General features: G+C 46.5%; 1 protein-coding gene and 1 long non-coding RNA gene across 3 annotated transcripts in view; one reads left to right on the top strand and one right to left on the bottom strand.

Annotated features, from left to right (window-relative positions):
- DLGAP1 (DLG associated protein 1) overlaps positions 1 to 24,060 on the bottom strand; it is an 884,156-nt gene that overhangs the window by 72,834 nt on the left and 787,262 nt on the right. The window lies entirely within an intron of this gene.
- On the top strand, positions 1,507 to 23,229 carry LOC122204159. 2 transcript variants are annotated; one of them, XR_006195523.1, is made up of 6 exons: positions 1,507 to 1,975; positions 7,854 to 8,329; positions 16,941 to 16,987; positions 17,378 to 17,663; positions 19,370 to 19,477; positions 21,713 to 23,229. It is a non-coding gene; the product is annotated as an uncharacterized LOC122204159 (long non-coding RNA). The 2 variants fall into 2 exon arrangements; XR_006195522.1 differs by lacking the exons at positions 16,941 to 16,987; positions 17,378 to 17,663; positions 19,370 to 19,477; positions 21,713 to 23,229 and adding an exon at positions 10,608 to 11,650.

Here is a 24,060-nt window from a genome sequence, read left to right as displayed (position 1 = left end):
AGCTGTCAGTGCAGAGCCTGACAGGGGGCTCCATCCCAAGAACTGAGAAACTGAAATCAAGAGTCTGCAGGCTTAATTGACTGAGCCACCAGGTGCCCGCTGGTCCAGACTTTTGATGTGCTGTTAGATCAAATTGCCAGAGAGTGAATCCTTACTCTGTTTCACACTGTGCTAAGAATTTAAGACATGGTCTCACGACAGAGGAAGCTCTTGCTATCCCCATTTGCTTGATGGTAAGACTGAGGCTCAGAGCAGGTAACTGAAGTGTCTAATTTATACAGCTACTAAGTAGTGGAATTAGCATAACTCACCCCGCCCTCCCCCAAACCACCTCTATTCACCCACCATTAAACACCTTGTCCATGGGGCTCTGGGTGGCTTAGTCCCCTACCCACCTACTCCTGATTTTGGCTCAGGTCATGCTCTCACGGTTTGTGGAATCCAGCCCCCCACACCCCACTTCGTGTCCCCCCACCGCCACCTCGGGTTCTGAGCTGGCAGCTTGGGATTCTCTCTCTCTCCCTCCCTCTCTGCCTCCCCCCCCCCAAATAAATTAATAAACTAAAAAAACCCCACAAAAAACAAAAAACAAAACCACCTTGTCCAATAAAGCATAATGCTTCCCAGGAGAAAATGCCCCCAAACGGCCCCCAACACAGCAGTGTGCACCCTGCAGGAACCTGACAAAGGTGTGGAGAATGAATGAATTCGGAGTGGTCAACAAGGGGTGCACCGGCTGCGTCTTTAAAAACACTGCAAAAAGGGAGGAACTTCTTAAAACAAAATACACATGGAAAAATCGCTCCCTTCTTTCAAAATATTTACAGCTGAACATCTCCAGGCCACCCAAAGTGTGGTGGTCAGTGGTCCCGGCAGCGCCGCCTCCCGCTGAGAGGGCGGGGCTCCCGGGAGACGCACCCCGCTTCTGGCCGCCTTTCCCCGTTAGTGTTGGCCGGCGGGACGCGGCCGGGACAGCCGTTGCCACTAAAGCCATCCTCCACGGAAACCACAGAGGCCAGCTAACCTCTTCTCCGCCGAAGTAGAAAAAAAGCACGCTTGTGTGAGCGCGGAGGGGAAGGGCAGGGAATGTGGACAGAGAGGGAGGAGTGGTGTAATAACTCTTTAGTCATAAGACTTGCCAGTTGGTAGTTGCGAGTCTTCCAGACACTTCCTAATGCCAGACAAATGCCCCAAGCCTCGGCATGTCTGGCTTGGAGATCTATTCATCTGATAGCAGCCCGGCTCTTGCGGGAGAACAGAGGTCTGGGGCCCGCAGCGCTCGGCTTGCTAATCAAACACAACATTGTTCTCAGACGGAAGAATGGAAAGGTTTGTTTCAAAATCCCAACTTTTTTTTTTTTTTTTTCTAAGAGGCACCCAAGTTGTTTTAACAAGTTGCTACAAAACTTGGGCTTCCTGAGGTGAGCCGGTTGCGCACAGAGCTTGTACTGTACCAAAATCCAGGGAGGGAGGGATCAGAGTTAGTCATTAAAAAAAAAAAAAAAAAAAAAAAAGCCCCAGGCACTTCATGCCTGGAAATGATGTAACAGGCAGCCACTCCTCTGTTAGAACTACAACCAAACAATGCTCGGGCAATCCGCGGCAGCTGCTCTCCAAATGTCAGCGCCAGCCCGGTCCAAAGAGCTTGAAAGGCACCAAGCTGGAGGACTTTGTGCTGTACCTTTCTCGCCCACATTTTCCCCAAGCACTCCCAGGAACCTGGCAACAGGTAACGTGGCAACCTTCGCCTTGTAAAATGGCAAGTGGCATAATTTCAGAGAACAGATGGATGCATTTTTTTAAAGCCAGCTGCATCTCCCCCCACCCCCCCCACCTCCATACCCCGCCCCTCCCCCCCAGCCAAGAGACTGGAGAAAAAGGCATTGCTTGCGGGCAGCCCTACTCTCGAGTGCCGCCTTGTGGCCAAGCTCGGAACCTCAGCGAGGTACTTGGGAATCCGCGGCTCAGCTCCAAGGTAAGTCACGCTATGGAAAGGGGTGGACTCCTTTGCTAGTCTTGCCTTCCAAAAGAACACAAAGAGTGTTGGTCACGATTCAGAATGTCTTGCTTTTGAACCGATCGCCTTCACAAAAAATCTTACCCTTGCTGCAGCGTAAGATCTCCGGGTTGAGGTTGTGGGTTTTGTTTTGTACTGAACAGCAGCTAGGGTAACGTTTTTTGTGGTGGCAAGTTGAAAGGCAAGCAAGAACTACTCTAGCCATTTGGTTGGATGGATGGCAGCAAGGATTAATAGCCAAGAAACTGAGGATTCCTGCTGGGAGTTGCCTTTTCCGTTTTTAATTTTTATCTAATTTTGTAAGTTGTATGCAGAAAACTTTCTCTTGGGCAGAAGCATTTCTAAGTCTCATCTTTGGCTTCCACTTGGTCTACTTGCAAGGATTATTTAGGATTTCCAGACTGCAGGCCGAGCTTCCTATGGCTTGCAGTACCGGTTTCGCTGTTTTATCTCCGTGTGGGGCAAACACCCACAGAAATGCCGAGGGCATTATTTTTAACCAGTCTTCTTCCTCTCAAGTACTCGCCTTCAGATGTCTCTGATTTGGAGGGATGGCCAAAGTTGTGAGCCGCTGTTAGCCCCAGCCAGTTGCGAGGGCATCCGTTCTTTCTCCCTCCCTGGAAATGTTAGCTGGAAACTAAAGCAAGAGGTTCAGATCAAAGTAACAGTGCTTTTCAGAAAGTTCCATTAATTAACTAAATTAAAGGAAGTTAAATGGTGTTTGGAGGAAAGTCATTTTAGAAGGCCCAGGTCCAGCGACTGAGGTCTGAAGCTTCTAATGTGGACTTTTAATGAAACTTGGCAACAAGTGAAATAATATTAGAAATTGAGGGTTACCATATGGAAAACCAGTTGTTGCCTGAAATCAATCATTTCAAAGGAACATCTTGAAAGTAGACAGACATTTGGCTAGTATTTGCCTAGACCGTTTAATACTAAAGATTAAAGCCCACGGCTCTGAGTAAGAATCATTTGACCAGTAGCCACGGTGAGTCATAGCCTTCTTAAGAACGAGGCACAAATGTTGAAGTCGGGATGTTGAGAACACTGGGCTTACTAATTTGCAAGGCAGGGCTATTGCTTCCAAAAGGGAATGTGATCAGGATTTCACGGCTCGTTTTCCCGGTCTTTCCAACAGGTGCTGTTGAGTCATCCATGTACATAAGTGACTGCCCTGGCAGTTTCATGTGTTAGGATTAAATTTCCATTTGTTCCATCACTTTATGAAGTGCTTTCCACCAGTGAATCAGATGTATCACTTCCTGTAGGACTTAGGGATTTTTTTTCAACGTTCATCACATTGTGTGTGTTTTTCAAAATTTGTCCCAGCCAATCTGCAGGTTTTCCTGGATGGAATGGATTGTTTACAGGAGGGGAAGATTCAGGACCCAAGGTCAGGGTTACAGAATTATATAAGGTTTCCTGTTTGGGCAGCTGGTCAACCATCTCCTCAGGTTAGTGCAGACTCAGTCTTGCTGAAGGACAGCATGCCTACGAGGCCTGGGATAGTGATGGTGCCAGGAGTGGGGAAGGAAATTTGTCTTTTAAGCTTCTCTTCAACTAGGTTTCATTTCTTGTCAGATGTCACTTCTCAGCCACACTTGCCTATATTCTCTTAGGTGATTTTTTTTTTTTTTTCTGATGAGACTGAGAAAGGAATTAGTTAAGGATGTAAGAACCACCTGGTCAGCATCGTTGTCCATTTTGTTCACTATGACTACAGTGCTTGGAACATGCATGGCACATAGTAGCACCGTGGTAACATGCTGGTTACATGAAGGAAAGAACAGGGATGAGAAGACCCCTCCTGGAGAAAAAGAGAAAGGGACGAATAGGAGAGGGAGGTCATCAGGGTAGAAGTAAAATAAATACTCAGCAAAGCCGTTCTCTGTGACCTTGGATACTGCACTAAAATGTCCTGTCACTGATGCCCACCTCTGTCTGGCATTGGCCGAGTGCTGGCCAAGTGCATTTGTGACCGGCCATCTTTTGCCATGAGCTGGTATGCAAAAGCCCAACCTAGTATTAGCTGAACGCAGTTGTTCCTGTGGATTATTCGCCTAACTTCCTCCGTCTTCTGTTTGGCTTTGCCCACGGGCCCTCAGCAAATGGCCATGTGAGGGGCTGACGATACTAGCTGCCCTTGTCCCACGCAGCTGCCTTTCTTTGCCTTCTCATTATTCTGCTGTCCTCTGCTTGCACAAGATGGATATCCGAGAGCCAAGAACTTTCTTTACCTCCTGGTCTTATTTCATGAGAATTAGTATCACCTGCACAATGGGACCTGGAGCCTGGAATACCAGGAAAAATCTGGAATGGAATCGCACAACCAAACAGGACTCTCCTGCCATGTCGTTGTATGTCTGGTAAACAAAGGAGCACTCAAGCCTACCTAACCCCGGGTCTGTGTGGAGTAGTTGATGGTAGCTGGGAGTTGGGTATCAGGCACATATTGCCAACTTGTGCCCCTTGAGAAAGTGAGGTGGCTGTGCAGAGTGACCTGTGTGCAAATCGGCATAGTTCGCGGGTCCAGTCAGGCTAAGTCCTAACTGAAACTTCCAGCTGGATTTGCTGGGAACCCCTCTGCTCACGGTCAGCCTCCTTGGGCTTTGGAGAAAAGGCAACCCTATCAGAGCCACCCGCTTCTGCTGCCCTGCGGACGGAGGGTCTGGAGGGAGGGCTTGGCCTGGAACAGAAGTTTTTGCACAAGGCAAGCTCAAATCCCCAAAGCCAGGAAAACAGGATGTGTGGGGAAGTGTAGAAGAAAGAAAATGCATCCACCATTCCTTCCTGTTGGTTTCAGTATGATGAGGAATAATTACCTGGGTCTGGAGAGCAGGGCATGTGGGAGGCCACAGGACGCCCTGGTGTGTGTCGTTAGGCAGTTAATTATTCATCCTACTCCATTCCTCTTTCCTCCCTGAAACCCCCCTTTTCAAAGGGAAAACAGGAAAACTGTCTGGGTTAATCCGTAGAACACCGTTTGTACCAGCCCACTCCGCCCAGGAAGGATACCAGCCCGCCACTGAGTCTCAATTAAGAATCAGTGCTTAAAATGACACTTCATTACCCAACTGTGTCCCGGACAGATGAGGACACAGATCCAGAGAAGAACCTGTCCAGGTGTCCCACGGGCTCTTTGCCCATCCGTGCTTCAACTAGGAGTTCAGTCCCCGAGTCAGCCTTTACAGTTGATAGGTCGAGGGCCACTTAAAAGCTGCATTAAAAATTCTACTTTACAGTTGGGTGTTTATCATTTGGAAAACATTAAAGTGAAACAACCCAGGAAACTGATGAGGCCCTCACTAAAATCTCTATCAATTTACTCTACCTGCCCCCACCATCATCCTTGTTCACAGTATTTAACAGAGCCAGGTGCTATACCTAGAAATCCAATTCCAGAAGTGACCAGGAAGCTGGAGAGAGGGGGCTGCCCATGTTCTCCAGGGTGGAGTCTGATTGGAACCTGAGTTCTTCCCATCTAAGCCTCCTTACTTAGATTCGAAAGAGCTGCCTTATAGTTTTGTCTTTCAGATTCTCCTTTGAACCCTTATGAGAACACCATCTGTATCTAAAAGCCCGTATCTGAAATCCTTGGTTGCATGTGCTTGGAATTCAGAGCTTTTTGGATTGTGGGAAGCTAATATACCGGACATACCCCAGGGGGCTAGGGCAGCACCTCTTAATCAGGTGCTCTGACCTGTTTGTCTGCCGGAAGGGGTAGAACAGTCACAATGCAGGTAGCTCCAAGGTCAGATTTTGGCCAATGGCTTTCAGAATTGCAGATGAAGGAATGATGTTTTTAATTAAAAAAATTTTAAAGTTTATTTAGAGAAAGAGAGAGAGCAAGTGGGACAGAGGCAGAGAGAGAATCCCAAGGGGGCTCCACGTTGCCAGGGCAGAGCCTGATGCAGGGCTTGAACCCACAAACCATGCGATCATGACCTGAGCTGAATGCTTAACCGACTGAGCCACCCCGGGCGCCCATGAAGGGATGACGTTTACCCGCTCCTTTGGCAGTAAGCGCCCCAGCTGCGGACTTCCTCCTTCAGAGGCCTCCCAGGCCCTGCCTTGAGCCTACAAAGAGGATAGCCGATCGGTGGTGAGGGGTGGTGGTGCGCACGGCATTGTAGGTGGAAAGGAGAAATCCAAGATCAGGGTGATGATACTTCTGACATTGTGTCTCTTTCCTCGACCGCGTTGGAGTCCTGGGCGTTTACTGGTTTCACACACTGTACTCGAAGCATCTTGATTTGATTTTTGTGAAATGGTAACAGGGGTGTCAGGAGAGGCTTTCAAGCAACCTTTCCCCACAAGGTGGAATGCTGTCTACATAAAGCCCAGAATGGGAAAGCCCCATGTGTTCTTGTAGGTAAACACCTCATATCTGCAAGGTGGTGTGGATGTGTTTTCACTCATCTTTTCCATCATGTTCTGCCTCATTCTCATCCCCTGCCCTCAAGATATAGTTACTTCCCAGCAAAATAAGTAAACCGACATTCTTCTCCTTGACCCACCATAATTTATGCTGACAGGAGGGTGGCTTTGTGCTAGGTCCAGGCTGGGGACCGTGCTAATTGGCTACCAAGTAGGATACTTGCCTAAAAGTTGATCTGCAAAGGCACTCTTCACTCCCTGAAGTGCTACCTAGCCCGCACAGTTTGAAAATTATTTTCAGAATGTACATTTTTATGCCACATTTCCAACCCAAGGGATAACAGATAATCCATGTAAGATCTTGAATGAAAGAATAAACCCATGGGTGGGGAGACAGGTTAGCAAATGGCAGACATACATAGATCAAGCACTAGAAATTTTTATCACCCGAAACAAGCACTGCCCTGCCCCCTGACGCGGATAACATTTTACTTCTCAAAAGGAGCCGGAGAAAGTAAAGGCAAAACGATTTGATTATTTTGGATGCGTACTGTCATAGGTGAAAGATTTGATCAAGTATCAACTCTTTGAAAAAGCAACTATACCGACTGCAAATCTCCCAAACCGGAGGAGGTTAAAATAGTCTGTGTGTTGAATGCTTGGGGCCAGAGGTTTGTAATTTACACCGTTTGTAATTAGGATAGCGATATGACTGGTAAGGCGGAGGAATGCGGAAAGACGAGAGGAAACCAGCACTAGTGTTTGGATCAAAATTAACTACCAATAAAGAGCAGGGAAATGGATCACAGAGAAGGGAAGCGTTTGGATGGCCGCTGCTCAAAGATTCAGCCCATTTGCAGTTGCTGAGACCTTGTCAGGTCTCCAGATAAAGGCGAGGCTCGTCACCCTCAGGCACCTGGCTGAGAGGTAATAAAACGGTTGCCTTATCTTCTAAGGGTAGAGTTAGTCAAACCTCAGTGGTAATTACAGTAAACTGAAATTGCCTGTCATTTACCGCCTCCTCCCCCCCACCCCCCCACCCCCCGAAAAAAAGGGAGGGAGGGAGAAAGGAAAAGTCTTAAGGCAGGAAACTGTCTCTCTTCTTGGATTTTAAAAGAAAGCAAGCAAAACAGCCAGGAGTTTTCCCCGGGGAGTGAGAAAAACAGCCTGGCCAGCCTGCCCTCTCCTGGGGGTTACAGGATCGCTGACAGCTCGGGTCCACGTGATGGTCTAGAAAAGAGGCTCAAGCTGAGGAAAATCCAAGAAATCTTCTTAGGAGTCTTCCTTTCTAAATGTAAATGACTGAGTCAGTGCTTTGCTAAGGAGGGAAGGAAGTCACAATCAGGCCGAGTGACTCATTCAGTGCTGTTAGCTCCGGGAGTTGGATAAAAAGTTTTAGCCAAAGCAGCAACAAATCTACTTTAAATACTAGCACAGTAAGGAAATTCCTCTCTTTCAGGCTGAATGCCACCCGCACAAAAGAACTCCTGTTGACATCTCATTTACAATCTCCCCCAGGACACAGACAAGACCATTTCAATAAACCCGGCTCAGAGACACCTATTGTTCGGAATCTTCAACTAGCAACAGGCTTCCACCACAACCTATTGTTTTGTAAAATAAAGGATTTTGAAGGAGAAGGATTGAGACTGTGGACGCCATGAAAAGAGGAAGGAAAAAAGTCCCTTTGACCTGATGCTGTCACAGAGCGTGCAAGAAGAATGAAGTTAATGGATTTCCATTTTTATAAGAAGTGCATAAGAAACGCCTGTTAAGTTTCTGAACTGGTGATGGAGAATTCCAAATTTGCTGCCAGCTTGGTGCATCAAGAAGCAAACTCCTGCCCACGGGTTTGCTAAATGCAAAGCCCCGGGCTATACTTACCCTATTCTCAGCCTTACCAAAGTCCTGATAGCCCCAATAGCAGAGCACCAGGTGAGTCTTTGATCTGGGTTGTTTCCCTGGGAATTAGAGCCTGACTGTCTTTTCCAAGTAGAATTTCCAGGCTCAGAGTCCACTCCTCCCCACCCCCCACCTCCCCTTTAATGATTTCCTTTTTTCCGTCACCATCATTTTGCTCCCTCTTTGAGTGAAAGGTAAACACTCTCTGGAGTTATGCAATGTGGTCCTTAGATTGTTTTTCTTCGCTATGCCTCAAATTGAGGGATGCAGTTGTATTTACCCCCAAAAAGGGCATTTCTCAAATGCTCCTTATCTTGACCCTCATAACAGGTCTTGCAGTTAACATTACCCCTCTCTGCAAACGATCCCTTTATCTACCCAGCGCAAACTCTGGGCATTATCTCTAATTCCTTTGAGACCTTCTGTCTTCTCTTAAATCTGTCTGGAATCCTTCTACCTCCTACCATCCAGCTTTCTGCTTTCCTAGATCCTATTACCTCCCCTCTGGAGGCTCACAGCAACTTCCTAAGTCACAGTTTCTCGAACTACCAGTTGTGACTTATTCAGGGGTCATGAAATCCATTGAGGTGGGTCATACGGTTTCACCATTTAAAAAATGAAGTAGATTAGAAAATGTGAGATGTGTCAAACAAAGTAAGTACCGTTTCCTGAATCTTGTTGCAGTGTGTGTGTGCATCCAGATCTGTGTACATTCCGGGCAACAGGAAAGATTGAATTTTGTTTGCCAAGATGTTTTGAGAAATACTCTTCTAATTGGTCTCACTGGGTCTGTCTTGTCCCTGCTTCCCACACTGTTGAATACACTTAGAGCAAGGGTTCAAGATCCTGACCAGAACCTGTCACTCTCCAGCTGAGAGGTCTGCCCACAGGAGAAAGTCTTGCATAAAGTCTAGGGCTTTGGAGATTCTGAATAACTTAGTTTCTGCTCACCTTCCAAAAGAACCTTGGAATTCTACATCCTCCTGACGGCTTTTACTCTTAGTTATTAAAACCATCAAGTTCCCTGGAAAGACAAAGGGGACTTAAAAAACAAGGTAAAACAACAACCTTCATGATAGATTCCTGCCTAGACAGGTCCTGAAATTTAAAAGAATAGTCCTGAGGCACCTGGGTGGCTCAGTCGGTTAAGTGTCCGACTCTTGATTTCTGCTCAGGTCATGATCTCTTGGCTCCTGAGATCGAGCCCCACAGCGGGCTCTGCTGCTCTGGGCTGACTGTTGTCGGCGCAGAGCTTCCTTGGGATTCTCTCTCCCTCTCTCTTTGCCCTTGCCCTGCTTACGTGCACGTGTGTGTGCGCTCTCTGTGTCTCAAAATCAATAAATGTTAAAAAAAAAAATAAAAGAATAGTCTTGCTGTAGTTTGCTACTATATGGAGAGATGTTCAGATCTCCTTTTTCATATTGGAAGTGAAAAATTAAAGAAATCTGCGCATTCCTGACCCCTGGTAGTGGTTATTCTACGAAGGCACATGGGACAGACACAACCTTCCTGAAGGTTCCAACAAGAGCATCCTTATCCCCCCCTTTTTAAAAAAATTTTTTTAATATTTATTTTTGAGAGAGAGTGAGCAAGGAGGGGAGGGGTAGAGAGAGAGGGAAACAGAATCTGAAGCAGGCTATAGGCTCTGAACCGTCAGCACAGAGCCTGACACGGGGCTTGAACCCACGGACTATGAGATCATGACCTGTGCCAAAGTAGGATGCTTAACCCACTGAGCCACCCAGTCGTCCCGAGAGCATCCTTATCCCTTTCTTAGTGCTGGTGCCCTGATGCCTTGACCCATAACCACTCTCAAGGTGAAAGCTGCATCTTGCTGGAATGAGATGTGGCCCCAGTTCTTGCAACCCCTCCCCCATCCTTCCTGATCAGAACCACACTGAAGAGGTCCCTGCTTCTTTGCTGCTTGCCTCACTTCTGTTCTGGAGTCTGGGTTTAGGTAACCTGCTCCATAAAGTAGAAAGTCAACAGAAATTCACCTCTTTAGGGGAAAACAGAAACAAAACAATAGTGATACTGCTCTTTTTTTTCCTAATGTGATCGATTGTACTCTATAATTTATAAGCCAGTGTGTTGCTTTTTTCTATAAACTGACCAGCAGTAGCTTGCCTTTATTTTGTAGAAAATCTGTCAGAAAATTGTGATAAGAAGAAATTGACTCCAAAGTGCATTCTAACAAAGAAAAAAAAGTCACTACTGTAATTCTGTATAAAAGTATGTAAGACCCTACTTTGACATCAAGTAGTTATAGCCAAGTGATGTGCTTATGAATAATTTTTATTTTATCTTTTAGGCTTCTTTGAATTCTCCAATTAAAGAGAATCATAACTATTGTTATCATAAAGTACAATCATAAAGTACAAATATCAGAATGCAAATTAAATACACTATTATGTCATCACCGTTATGATATCCAACTAACTTCATTTTATTTTTACCATATGTGTTGCTGTATTTGTTTTTTTAACCATTTGGTTTTGAAGGAAATTTTATGATTACCATTTTTGAAAAAAATAATGAAAACCTCTCAGAATGGTTTGATATTTCACTGTCTTTAAGAGCTTGAGGACTACTGACCCAGAAAATACCACCAAACACTGGCATATGACTCCTGATGTTTTCAGACCTAACGATTTATCATTTCCAGAATGCCATCTTTTTATATGTCTTTATGCTTGTGGCACACATTGTTGTTTGCTTTCTTATAACCACCCCCCTTGCCAACAGGACCTCAATCCTGTTGACTTTTCCAAGCAGCCATGACTTTGGGGGATGGTCAGCCCCTTCCTAGATTTGGAGGCTGAGTCTTGTTTGATGGGAAGATTGATGGGAATGCTTCTGGGAAGGATCACCCCCATATCCCTTTTCTTCCTCTGGATACTGTCATCACCAAGAGATACCCTGAACTGTGGCTACCACCACAAAGAGCATCTGCCTGAGAAGACAACCCACAGTGAAGATGACAGGTGGAAACATGGCAGGAAGCTGGTTTGGATATCTTCAGTGGCCGCCTTACTTCTAGATTTGCTGTTACTGAGAAAATGAATGCCTTTCCCATCTAAGTCACTTTGATTTTATTTCTAAAATTTTATTTGCTTATTTATTGATTTGGCTTAGAGTTATGCAAATGGATTTATATATGCTAAGTGTCCTTCCTTGCTTGAACACTCCTAGTCATTCATCAAGATTCACTTCATTTATGGTGCCTGGGTGGCTTAGTTGGTTAAGAGTCCAACTCTTGATTTTGGCCAAGGTTGTGATTTCACGGGTTCGAGGAATTGAACCCCGCATCAGGCTCTGCACTGACAGCATGGAGCCTGATTGGGATTCTCTCTCTCTCTCAAAATAAATAAATAAACAGAAAAAAAAAAAAAAGATTCATTTCATTTGTGTTTCATTATCACCTTCTACCCATCTCTATTATAAAACTCATCACCCTTTGCTTGTTACAGTACTACTCCAATGCTCTTGGATGATAGCAGAGGAAAATTAGCAATGAGGTAGATCTTTGTTGACTACTCTATATGATTCTATATGACGGGCGCCTGGGTGGCTCAGTTGGTTAAGCGCCCGACTTTGGCTCAGGTCATGATCTCACGGTTCGTGAGTTTGAGCCTCACTTTGGGCTCAGTGCTGACAGCTCAGAGCCTGGAACATGCTTCAGATTCTGTGTCTCCCTCTTTCTCTGCTCCTTCCCCACTGGTGTTCTGTCTCCCTCTGTCTCACAAAACTGAATAAAAGTTAAAAAAAAAAAAAATTCTATATGACAAATTCTGTTACACAGCATATTTCCAGACCAAAATTTCTCTATTTCAAAAAGGTTCTCAGCATTCGTGGCCCAACTTCCATCAGCAATAGTGTGGTGACTGGAAAATGTGGTTCTTCTATTTTTGTTTATTTATTTTTTTTATTTTAAGTAGGCTCCACACCCAACACAGGGCTTGAACTCATGACCCTGAGATCAAGAGTCACATGCTCTACCAACTAAGCCAGCCAGCCACCTCGAAAGGCCATTCTTCAAAGTCAGCCAGACCCGCTGGAAATCCTGACCTGCCAATTACGAGCTACGTGACCTCATATGAGTCAACTCTGTTAGCCCCTGTTTTTTCATCTGCTGAGTTCCCGTAACGGCATCGATGATCTCCTAGTGTAATGGGATAGATGGGGGACGTTTATATAGTGTAAGGTGACACAGTGTGGCACTTCTATCTGACACAGGAAGTAGGCTCTTTTCCTTCTCCTTCCTACATCATTTGATACAACAAAATTCATACATAACAAAAACCATCTTGAAAACTGCCCAAGGGAGGACATTCTATACTTTTCAGATGTTTGCCTTTCTATAGCATGAAGAGCCTTGCACACATGATACATGAATGAGCACACATTTTCAGAGGCCTCTCTGTAGTGTGTGATATTAAAACTTCACCTTATCACTCTGGTCTCAGCTCATCAGTTCTCTCTTTGGAGAGCCCTCCTTCTGTGCTGATTTTCAAGCAGCCCTTACGTTCTTCCATTGCCACCCAGGAGCCACTTAGAAACAAGAGATGCACAGAGAAAATGCAGTTGACCATGAAGGTGTTGCATCTTTTTAAAGCCAGAAGCACTTTCCAAGGGTGGGGAGTTGTCGCTCACCCATTCTGCTCTTTGGCCGGGTCCTTACCAGTGTTGTGTCACCATACCCCACCCCAGCCCTCTGCAGCCTGTCTGCCTGCACCCCTCCACCGCCTGCGACGCTCCCCCTGCCACTCATTCAGGTCACACAGGGTGACTAGCTGCAGCCTCTGCTTTCCTGAACTTTGGAAGAGGCAGAAACTGTTATGGATTTCTGATGTCTTGCAGGATGGATCCCTACCAGAGGTTTAAAACTTTTTCGTACTCTCTAGAGTTCAGAAAAGACAAAAACAAAAGCGCTTACAAGTATGTCTCCCTTTGCCTTCACAGTCAACTCTCATGATCTGCAGCCAGGGTGGGTTGGAGGGCAGGATAGGAATGGGACCTGCTTACTCTAAGTTCAACTACTTGAGAATTTAAAGTTGCAGACTGCTTAAGGCCTGCCCACTGGATTTCCTTAGTTTACTATAGTAACAAGGTAGGATACCAGCCCTAAACATATCCGCTGAAATTACCAGAAATCTATTAAGCAACGACGGCTTCGCTTTCCACGCCTGGGAGACAGTATTGCATCATGTTACAAAATACAAGTTTTGGAGGAAGACCTTTGGTTTAAAAGCGTGTCGCCTAGGGACAGTTGCTTAATCTCTTTGAAAATCAGTTTCTTACTGTGTAAAATGAGGATTGGAATACCTTCCTTAGGGGGTTGGGTGGATAAAATGAAGTAATGTATGAGAAATGCTCACCCTATTACCCGACACGTAGTAAGTGTTCAATAAATAGTATATAGTAATAGCAACGATGATGTCAACAATTTCATAAGAGGAATCCTTTCATTTTGTCTAAGCAGCTGCTAAGCCAGGTGCAAAGGGCCTGGGACACTCTGAAGTCACAGTTCCATGTACAGTTGGTGAGATTATGCCATCCTATCTCCGTGGCATCCAGACATCTCAGGTATCTTGTCCAGTGCCAGGTAGGGGGCATGCGAGGAGACAAAACTGAATCTCGGGTGAAAATGCTGTTGTTCAGTATATTCACTGGCAGTGCTCCTGTCAGAGATGCCCTCAAGCTTCCGATTTTATGGGACCTTTAAATTCATGGTCTCAGGGGCGCTTGGGTGGCTCGATCGGTTAAGTGTCTGACTCTTGATTTTGGCTCGGGTCATGATCTCATGGTTCGTGGGTTCAAGCCCTGAGTCTGGCTCTGCACGGACAGCATGGAGCCTGCTTGGGATTCTCTCTCTCTCCCTTTCTCTCTGCCCCTCCCCTGCTCTCGTGCTTTCTCTCTTCCTCCCCCCCCCCCAAATAAATATATAAACATTAAAAAAAATTGATAGTCATAAAAGTACTTCTGAAACATTGACCATCTCAGACATATTTTCATTTTTGGTGATTTCCCAGATGTTTACCTGAGATAAAAATAAGCAAAACAACGAAAGCTTTTCTTCTGAAAAGATCTTGATGTCTGTCATTTAGTCCATTTATCTGTCACTAACATAAGAGAGATTCGATCAGGAAGTATGTTGTTGAAAAAAACAAAACAAAACATTCTGAGCTTAAGTGAAATGTGGGTAGTGCTCTATTTTATAAGTGGTTTTGGATATACAATCAATCAAACCTTTCTCAGGAGAAGAAGGTTGGCATTCTGGAGAAAGGAGTCAAAGGGACAGTGTTGGTTGAGAGGGCCCTGTGCCTAAGACATGGGCATGAACGGAAAGCCCGGATGAAGCAAAAGTCTTTGGAATTCTTGGTCTGTAAATTGGTAGGTCTGTGATCTAGGGCAGCGCGCTTAAGTATTCTATGCTACATTGTATAACAACCTGTAGAATGCATTCGGTGCTACATTTTATAATAATCTGGAGAGTGGGACCATAACTATAAGACAGCTGTTACAGTGACCATGAAAGAGGTAGCAGGTGCGAAAGCCCTTTGTAAATTGCAAAGTGCTCTGCAGATGTTGTGGTAGGAACAAAAGCAGTAGTAATAAGAATTATTACTTTTTCGGGAGCCATCTGAGTAATTTTTCCAAACCACAGTTCTTTCAGGAGCAGCATAAATTGAGTTGGCCTTTGGCTTCTGTGGAGTTCAGGCTCTGGGGATAACACAAAATATTTTATAAAATTTGCATGAAATCACAAATTTAGGTAAATAGGAGGGGGAAAATGCTGTAAAAATTAATAGGGCCAAAGGGCCCTCTCTTCCCCTCCCATCCATCCCAAAACACTCATAATATTTGATAAAAAAATGACATGTCAACAAATAGCTGCATTAAAAAGGAACAGTTCTGGGGCGCCTGGGTGGCGCAGTCGGTTAAGCGTCCGACTTCAGCCAGGTCACGATCTCGCGGTCCATGAGTTCGAGCCCCGCGTCAGGCTCTGGGCTGATGGCTTGAGCCTGGAGCCTGTTTCCGACTCTGTGTCTCCCTCTCTCTCTGCCCCTCCCGCGTTCATGCTCTGTCTCTCTCTGTCCCAAAAATAAATAAAAAACGTTGGAAAAAAAATTAAAAAAAAAATAAATAAATAAAAAGGAACAGTTCTGGGCTCCTGGGTGGCTCAGTTGGTTGAGGATCTGACTTTGGCTCAGGTCATGATCTCACGGTTCATGAGTTCAAGCCCTGCATTGGGCTTTGTGCTGACAGCTCAGAGCCTGGAGCCTGCTTCAGATTCTGTGTCTTGCTTTCTCTCTCTCTGTCCTTCCCCTGCTTGTGAGCTCTCTCTCTCTCTCTCTCTCTCTCTCTCTCTGTGTCTGTCAAAAATAAATAAAAAGGAACAATTCTTCCAACATTGCTTAGGGTGAAGCTAAGTAGATTTTATTCATTCATTCATTAATTTTAAGTAGGTTTTGTTTATTTTTATTTTTTTAATATAATTTATTGTCAAATTGGTTTCCATATCATTTATTTATTTTTAAATGTTTCTCTATTTTTGAGAGAAAGAGAGAGAGAACGAGCAGGGGAGGGGCAGAGAGAGGGAGACAGAGGATCCAAAGCCGGCTGTGTGCTGACAGTGTAGAGCCCGACACGAGGCTCAAACTCTTGATCTGCGAGATCACGACCCGAGCCGAAGTCAGAGGCTTAACTGACTGGGCCACCCAGGTGCCCCATTATTTTAAGTAGATTTTCAAACATAACTTGGAGAGGAGACAGAACATAATTTTTCATATGCTGGATAAATAGAGTTGATGATTTTGGTGGTTTTCGGTCACTGAGTAGAAAAGTTGAGACCGGTAGGTCTACTGTTACCACAGTAAGTGCTAGCTGGGGTGTGTCTATTTTCTTGAATAGAAGCTTGCTTCTAAAGAGAAAGAGTCCAGGGCCACTTAACAAACAAGCTCCCGGATGCCCCTTTTTGAATTTGGAGCAGGGAGGAAAGCTGGGTCACAGGCAGATAATCTTTGAGGGAGTTGCTGGGGAACTGGCCTTGGAAATAGCCAGGCGATGAGAGAAAACATCCAAGGGAGACCTTGGCAGGTGGGAGGCAGTGGGGGTGGAGTAGCTAATCTTTAGGGAAATAGGAAGGGGAGCTGATGGCTGAAGAGAGGCCAGGAAAACATTTTTCTTTGCTTTGTCTGTGGCAGAGGCAGCTCTGAGCGCAAATGTGTTCCAGAGTCTTTGTCTCCATAGGCAAAGGGAGATTCCCTGCCCCCTGCTCTTCCCCACTCACTCAGCTCCCAGTTTTCCAGATCTCTTTCACTCCGTTTCGTGCTTGCTCTTTGAAGGGGAAAACTCTAGCTCCTCCGATAAATGAAGGCATTGCATTTTTAGAAGACTTCTTGCAAACATCTCTTTCCTCCGGAGTAATACAAATGAATTTTAAAAGAGGGTCTCTGTAAAGTCTGCCTGAATTCCAAGGTGTGCCTAAAATCGGGAACTGGCAACACTGCTCGTCATCGTTCTGTGGCTCTCAAATCCTAATAAGGCCTGGAAAGGGAAGAGCTACATTTTATACTTTACCCGTGAGGGTGCGGAATTGTGCTAAGTGCTTTTTACACCTGACCTTCGTTCCGTTTTACAGATTTGGAGACGGAGGTGAAGTTCACAGAGGCTGGTAACCTGCCAGAGGTGGGTGCAACAGTATTTCCGTCTGACATGTTCTTCTAGAACAGGTCAGCCAACTTTTCTATAGCGAGTGGTAAATATTTTAGGCTTTGTGGACCATGCGGTCTTTGGTCCCACACATGTAACTCTGCCATTGTGGCAAAGCCAGACACAACCTGTAAATGAGCAGGCATGGCTGTCTTGGAGAAGTGAGCTGCATTTGGTCAACCCCTCGCTGGAGCTTTGCCACTTCCTGTCAAGAGGTGGAGTCTAGTTCCCCTCCCTTTGAATCTGGGGGTGGAGAGGGGGTGTATGATTTGTTTGTGACTAAGGGGGTGTGAAGGAAGTGACACTATGACCTCTGAGGCCAGATCAGAAAATGTGATGCAATTTCTCCCTCACTCCCTGGGACAGCTGCCTGCCTGAAGTCTGAGCCACTACGGAGGGGGTCCAGTTGTCCTGAGGCCGCCACCTGTAAGGAAGCCCACCTCGGCCATGTGGAAAGAGCACACAGAGAAGCCTTGAGACTATAAGGAGAGAGAGAGAGAGAGAGAGATGCTGAACCAACCCCCAGTTGTTCTGGCCCTCCACCAGACTGCAGGCTGGGAGAGACCCTGAACCCGAACTCCCCAGCACCAGATGTCCCCAAATTCCTGGCCTAGAAACTGAGGAATAACAAGATGGTTGCTGTTGTTTCAAGGTACTAAGTTTTGGGGTGACTTGTTAACCTGGAAATAAACAGAATGTTGCCCTCAAACTAGTGAGTGGCATATCTGGGGTTAACCTAGGTTGTCCTGCCCACTACCCCCCCCCCCCGCCCCATGTGTTTTTTCCATTACACGATTGCTTCCAGCAGCCCTTTTTGGGGGGAAAAATGTGGTAAAATATATATAAAACACAAAATTTACCATGTTAACTATTTTTAAGTGAGCAGTTCGATACATACATTCACATTGTTGTACAACCAGTCTCCAGAATTTTCGTCTTGCAGAACTGAAACTCTGTCTCCATAAAACAACAGCTCCTGGTTCTTTCCTCTCCCCCTGCCCCTGGTGACAGCCATTCCACTTTCTGTCCGTATGAATTTGACCACTCAAAGCCCGTCATGTAACCGGAATCATGTGGTGTTTGTCTCTTTTGTGACTGGCTTGTTTCATTCGGTGTCTGTGGTGTGCGTGTGTGTGTGTGTGTGTGTGTGTGTGTGTGTGTTTATGTATTTGTATATTTTAAGCCTACACTGATCACGGAGTCTGACCAGCAAGTAGCAAAGGTTTGTCAAGGAAAAATGTCAGAGATTTTAGGTCCTGTAAGTCACAGATGCAACATGTCCCAGGAGGGACCTTGCAGGGGCACTTCCTCTAACAATGACAATTCAGTGTCCTGCCTCTAAAGGGCTTTGAAGAAAGAGGAACCCATGAATCAAGAATAAGATAAGGCTGTTTGATTTGTTTCATCATGCCTTGAGAATGAAATCACTTTCTATCACCCGGCCTTTCAGAGCATCAAACACAAACACTCACTGTCTGCTCCTTTATTTCCTCTGCATCTGTGAACTTGGTGGAATTTCTGGGAATTACAGATGAAGCAAAACCCCTTCTGCAGGGGATTAGGTCTGAGGACGGTGGGCCTTACATGCTGTTGCTTGCTTACACAGACTAACACTGAACCTTTGGGGGCTACTTTGACCTTCCTTCTCTGCCTTCCTCCCAGCCCTGACCTAAGACCAAAGGCAGCGCTGGGCCAAGGTGCACACTCTTAAAGTTGACGGCCTGGCCTTCTTCTCCCCCACACTCAGCCTAATTCTACCTACCCTGCCTGTGACACCAAGATAGAATGGAAGCAACCTTCTGCAATCTCCCAGGGCCCCCATCCACCGTTATGGGCTGAGTTGTTTCTCCTACTCCCAACCCCAAATTCATATGCTGAAGTCCTGACTCTTGGTACATTAGAACGAGTGTATTTTGGAGACAGGGTCTCTAAAGAGGTGATTAAATGAAAATGAGGTCATTAGGGTTGGCCCAAATCCAATAAGACTGGTGTCCTTATAAGAAGGGAGAGAGGCACCTGGGGCACATGTTCACAGAGGAAGGACCACGTGTGAACGGACACAGGGCGAATGTGGCCGTCTGCAAGCCAAAGCGAGAAACCTCCGAAGAAACAACCTGCCCACACATTGACCTTGGACTTCCAGCCTCCAGAACTGTAAGAAAATACATTTCTATTGTTTGAGCCACACCATCTGTGGTACTTTGTTATGGCAGCTTCAGCAAATTAATACACCCACCAACAGAAGTTTCGCAGCCTTGAGGTTGGGACCTCAGCCCAGAAATTCTGAAGGTAATAATCAAAAACTCAAAAGGCAAGAAAGCCTTATAATTCAGTTCCTCTTTCTGCATCTTTCACAAGCGGCCTGCTGGCAGGTTTGGAAGGTGGCGCTGGAGACAGCCTGGAATGAGCAAGCCCAGTGGGGTTGGAGGCTCCTGGCTCAGAAGAGGAGGGACTGAGATTAAGAAGGTCTGGCAAGTATGGGGAGACTTCGCAGGCGTGTTTGGGGCATGGTCTCAGAGGCTCATCTTGATGGACAATTCACTAACTCCTTCCCTCTTCTCCCTTATTATCAGCAAAGTAAGAAGGATTGCATCATGCAAATCCTGATACTGTTTTGGTTTTTCTTTTGTGGGAAGGGTGATACAGGATAGGAGGGACACCTGCTGTTCAGACAGGTGGAGGGGAGGGTGGGGCAGGAGACGGGATAATGGTCTCTAAATTCTGAATCTCTGAGATCTGTGACTATGCTACCTTACACAGCAGTGGGGACTTTGCAGATGTGATTACGTTAAGGATCTTAAAATGGCAAGATTATCCTGGATTATCTAGGTGGCCCCAATGTAATCACAAGGGCCCTTATAAGAGGGAGGCAGAAAGGTCAGAGCCAGAGAAGGAGATGGTGGTGGAAACAGAGGGCAGGGGGAGAGGGGAAGGGGAGGTGAAGGGAGAGAGAGGGGTGGGCTGGGGGTGAAGGTTTCAAGATGCTATATCCCGCTGATTTTGAAGATGCTGCGGCCACAAGGCCAGGAATAAAAGCAGCCAAGCAGCCTGGAGAAGGCAAGGGAGTGGATTCTCCCCTAGACCCCCCATAATGGAGTGCAGCCCTGTTCATCTATTAAAAATTTTTTTCTTTAAAAAAAAATTTTTTTTTTAATGTTTATGTATTTTTGAGACAGAGAGAGACAGAGCATGAATGGGGGAGGGTCACAGAGAGGGAGACACAGAATCAGAAGCAGGCTCCAGGCCGTCAGCACAGAGCCCGATGTGGGGCTTGAACTCACGGACCGTGAGATCATGACCTGAGCCGAAGTCAGATGCCCAACCGACTGAGCCACCCAGGCGCCCCCCAAATTTTTTTTCTTAATGTTTATTTTTGAGAGAGAGAGAGAGAGAGAGAAGCAGAGTGTGGGTGGGGGAGGGGGAGAGATCGAGGGAGACAAAAGATCTGAATCAGACTCCAGGCTCTCAGCACAGAGCCCTATGTGGGGCTCAAACTCATGAACCTTGAGATCATGATCTGAGTTGACGTTGGACGCTTAACCAACTGGGCCACCCAGGCACCCCCTGCCTGCCCGTTTCAGACCTCTGACCTCAAAGCTATCAGATGAGTGGTGTTGTTTTAAGCCACGAAGTTTGTGGCAACCTGTTACAGCAGCAACAGGAAACCGGTACAGGTGGTACGGATGAAAGTCCTGGAGAACAGCTGCTGTCATATTTAAATAGGCAGCGGTAAGTGCCCAGAAGTGAAATGACAGAAAAAGGTAAAGCCTGCATCCCTTAAATAGTGGTTCTCAAAGGTGGCCTCCCAACCCACAGCATCAGTGGCACCCTGAATTGTGGGTCAAACTCTCTGGCCGCAGCCCAGACCTACTGATGGACAAACTCCCTGGGGTGGACCCTCCAAGCAATGGTTACACAGAAGCTTCAGGTGACTCCAATGCCGGCCAAGGTTCACCTTAAAAATAAGTGACCTGGGCTGGTTGTTCATGAGTGAAGAGTACCCGGGGACCTTGACGGTGGGTGTGTTCCTATTGAATCTACACTTACCCTAGTTATTTCATGATTTATGCTTGGCTTGGGATCTAGGAATGATTGGTAAACATTCCCCCCGGCAAGATGGTTCTGCAGCCTGAACGCAGGAGGAGGGGGGAGCCCAGAGTTCAGTCTCCGTGTCCCTACAAGTCCCCACCCCCTTCACACAGCCCTGTGCCTGTGGGACAGACCGAGCGTAAGGCTAGATCCTGGTGACAAAGCCATGAACTGCCACATACACTTGTCCCAGCCTGGAGCAGTGGAAGGGGTGGTTAGTTCCTACCAACTCCTCACTGAGGCCATCCTAAACTGGCTAATTGGAAAAGTACTCGATTCTGAAAGCCTGAGTGAGGTCACCCCTTCCAGCCACAGCGTAAAGTTTTGGAATCACACAGACACTGCAGATACCTAGATCTGCCTCCTACTAGCTGGGGGATCTTGGGTGCTTAATCTCTCTGAGTCTTAGTCTTGCTTATTGTAAAAGTACTTCTCTTGCGACCTGTTGAGAAGTTTAGTGAAATGATGTATGCAAAAGTCCTAGGGCAGGGCTTAGAACAAAGTAAACGCTCAGAACTACTGTTACTTATTGTCAATCATTGTAGTTAATGTTGTTAATTGCAAGCAGAGGTGTTGTTTACACCAGTCCTGATTTTAATCTTCTATTTCCAGGCTTCACCCAGATAAGGGATCCAGCTCACAAGTTCATCCTTACAAGGATTTTCAGTTCTGCTAACAACACCTCTCTCTGTGGTTCTTGAAGGCTCTGGTGTAGGAAGAGTCACCAAAAACAAGCGGACGTTTCTCAGTGCTTCTCAGCTGATGGAACTGTTCCCAGCAGCCTGGTGCTCAGCCCGAGGAGGTGGCCGACCCTCAGCTGGGTGATTCCATTCCCCAGTCACTGCTTGGTCCAGGCGGCTCTGGTATTTTTCCTCCCTTCTCCCGGGGCGGCTCCCGGGGCGGCCTCCAGAGCACCCAGACAGCCGCCGCCACATCCCGCTGCTTCAGAAGCGGAAGTAAGGCGCATTTAGGACCTTCCTGGGTGAGTGACAGCATTTGAGATGAGATTAACAAAATGCCAGCGCTTCGGGGAAACCAGACCTTCCCTGTCACCTCTTCTCCGCCTTTCCCACGACACAGAAGATGGGCCAGGCTGATGTCGGTCTGTGCAATCGGGTCATGTCAGCCTCGAATGTGAGACAGTGGGCGCTGGTGAGCTGGGTGTGAAAGGACCCTTTGTGAGTGGGGGTCTCAGAGTGCTGGCACGGGGTGAACCTGTATGCGACTGGCTACTCTGTGCTTGACTGCGCCACCGGGCGTGTGCGCGTGGCTCTGAATGCATCGCCCTGGGTGTGGGTCCCCTGATGGCAGATGCTCAGGGAGCCTCTGGAATCTCAGAGGAAACAGTCTGGCTGGGCTGCTGGCTCGTCTTCTCTCAGCCAGTCAGCGCTTGGAGCGTGATCACTTACCACCTGAATCCCATCAAGTTTAAGGTTTACCTTTCTTAGAAGGGAAACGCCTGTTTATTTTACCTCCACAGAAACAGTTTAATTTTTAAAGATTCAAGATGTCCCCAAATGTCATGATCAAGGCTAATTTTACAAGAACAGGGGAAACTAATGGAGGAAGAATATCCTGCTGCTTTTTAACCCAAGGGAGGGATTGGTCATAATATTACACCTGATTTAGGCCATGTGCACCTGAGGGCGTCTGTTATGGTCTGAATGTTGGTGTCCTCCCTAAATCGGTATGTTGAAACTCTAAGCCCCTAAAATGATGATGTTTAGAGGTCGGGCCTTTGGGAGGTGACTGGGTTTTCGTGAGGTCATGATAGGGGTCCTCATAATGGAATTAGTGCCCTTATAAGAAGAGATGCCAGTATCTCTTTTCTTTCTGTCTTACCACATATAATGATCATGTGAGGACACAGCCAGAAGACCACTATCTGCCACCCATGAAGTGAGCCCTCACTAGACACTGACCCTTCTGGCACTTTGATCTCGGACTTCCCAGACTCCAGAACTGTGAGAAACAAATGTCTGTTGTCAGCCACCCAGACTATGGTATTTGTTACAGCAGCCCCCAAAGACGAAGACAGAAGCTCAGGAACAAAATAATCTCCGGGGCACCTAGGTGGCTCAGGTGCTTAAGCATCCGACTCTGGCTCCAGTCATGATCTCACGGTTTGTGAGTTTGAGCCCCATGTTGGGCTCTCTGCTGTCAGCACAGAGCCTTCTTCAGATCCTCTATCCCGTTCTCTCTCTGCCCCTCCCCCGCTCATGTTTCCTTTCTGTCTCTCAAAAAAAAAAAAAAAAAGGCAAAATAATCAAAACTCCAAGAAATAGACCGCAAGGACCCAGGCAGCTTTCACTGAATGCTCCTCCCCATTCCAAAAGGCAAAATAATCGTCTTTCACAGATGCTCACAGAAGCAAAGTCTAGCCACCACACGCACAGAATGTACAAAAGGGAACAACCAAAGGAAGGTGCCCTTGAATCTGCCCGGTGCCCACCTCACAGAACCTCTCCCTCCACCCAGCTGGGGTTCTTGGTAGTGGTTATTACTGACCTGCTTCCCGAAGGAGACGGTTCTTCGTTCATCTCTCCCAAGCAGGCTTCACTTCCGCCTTCATGGAAATCTAGCTCTCACCATTATATGCCTGATTGTATGCCTTCCAAGTTCTACAACTATTCAGGAGTTATCTAGGCATGCACGTATTAGCTTTGGTGGCCAAGACCTATAAGCTGTTGTGTTGGCATTTTCTGCCATCACACCCTGTTAGAGGCCCCGTGTGTGTTTGGGCCTGAGGGGGTGGTGGGGAGAGACCACCCCCAGGTCAAACATTTTGCCATGGAGCTGCTGGGCACGTGTAATGTTTCTCAAGGTGAGCCACACAAATGCCCCAAACAAAACAATCGGAGGCGGACTTAGCAATTATTTTCAGGAGATTAGATTTGGAGCAGCTTCAAGGATTCCTAATACAAAATAGTGTGCTTTAAGGCAGTCAAACCAAAAGCATA

Source organism: Panthera leo, chromosome D3 (genome assembly GCF_018350215.1).
Source record: "Panthera leo isolate Ple1 chromosome D3, P.leo_Ple1_pat1.1, whole genome shotgun sequence".
Lineage (NCBI taxonomy): Eukaryota > Metazoa > Chordata > Mammalia > Carnivora > Felidae > Panthera > Panthera leo.
Note: the sequence above shows the minus strand (reverse complement) of the source record. Positions and strands in the feature narration are given on the sequence as shown.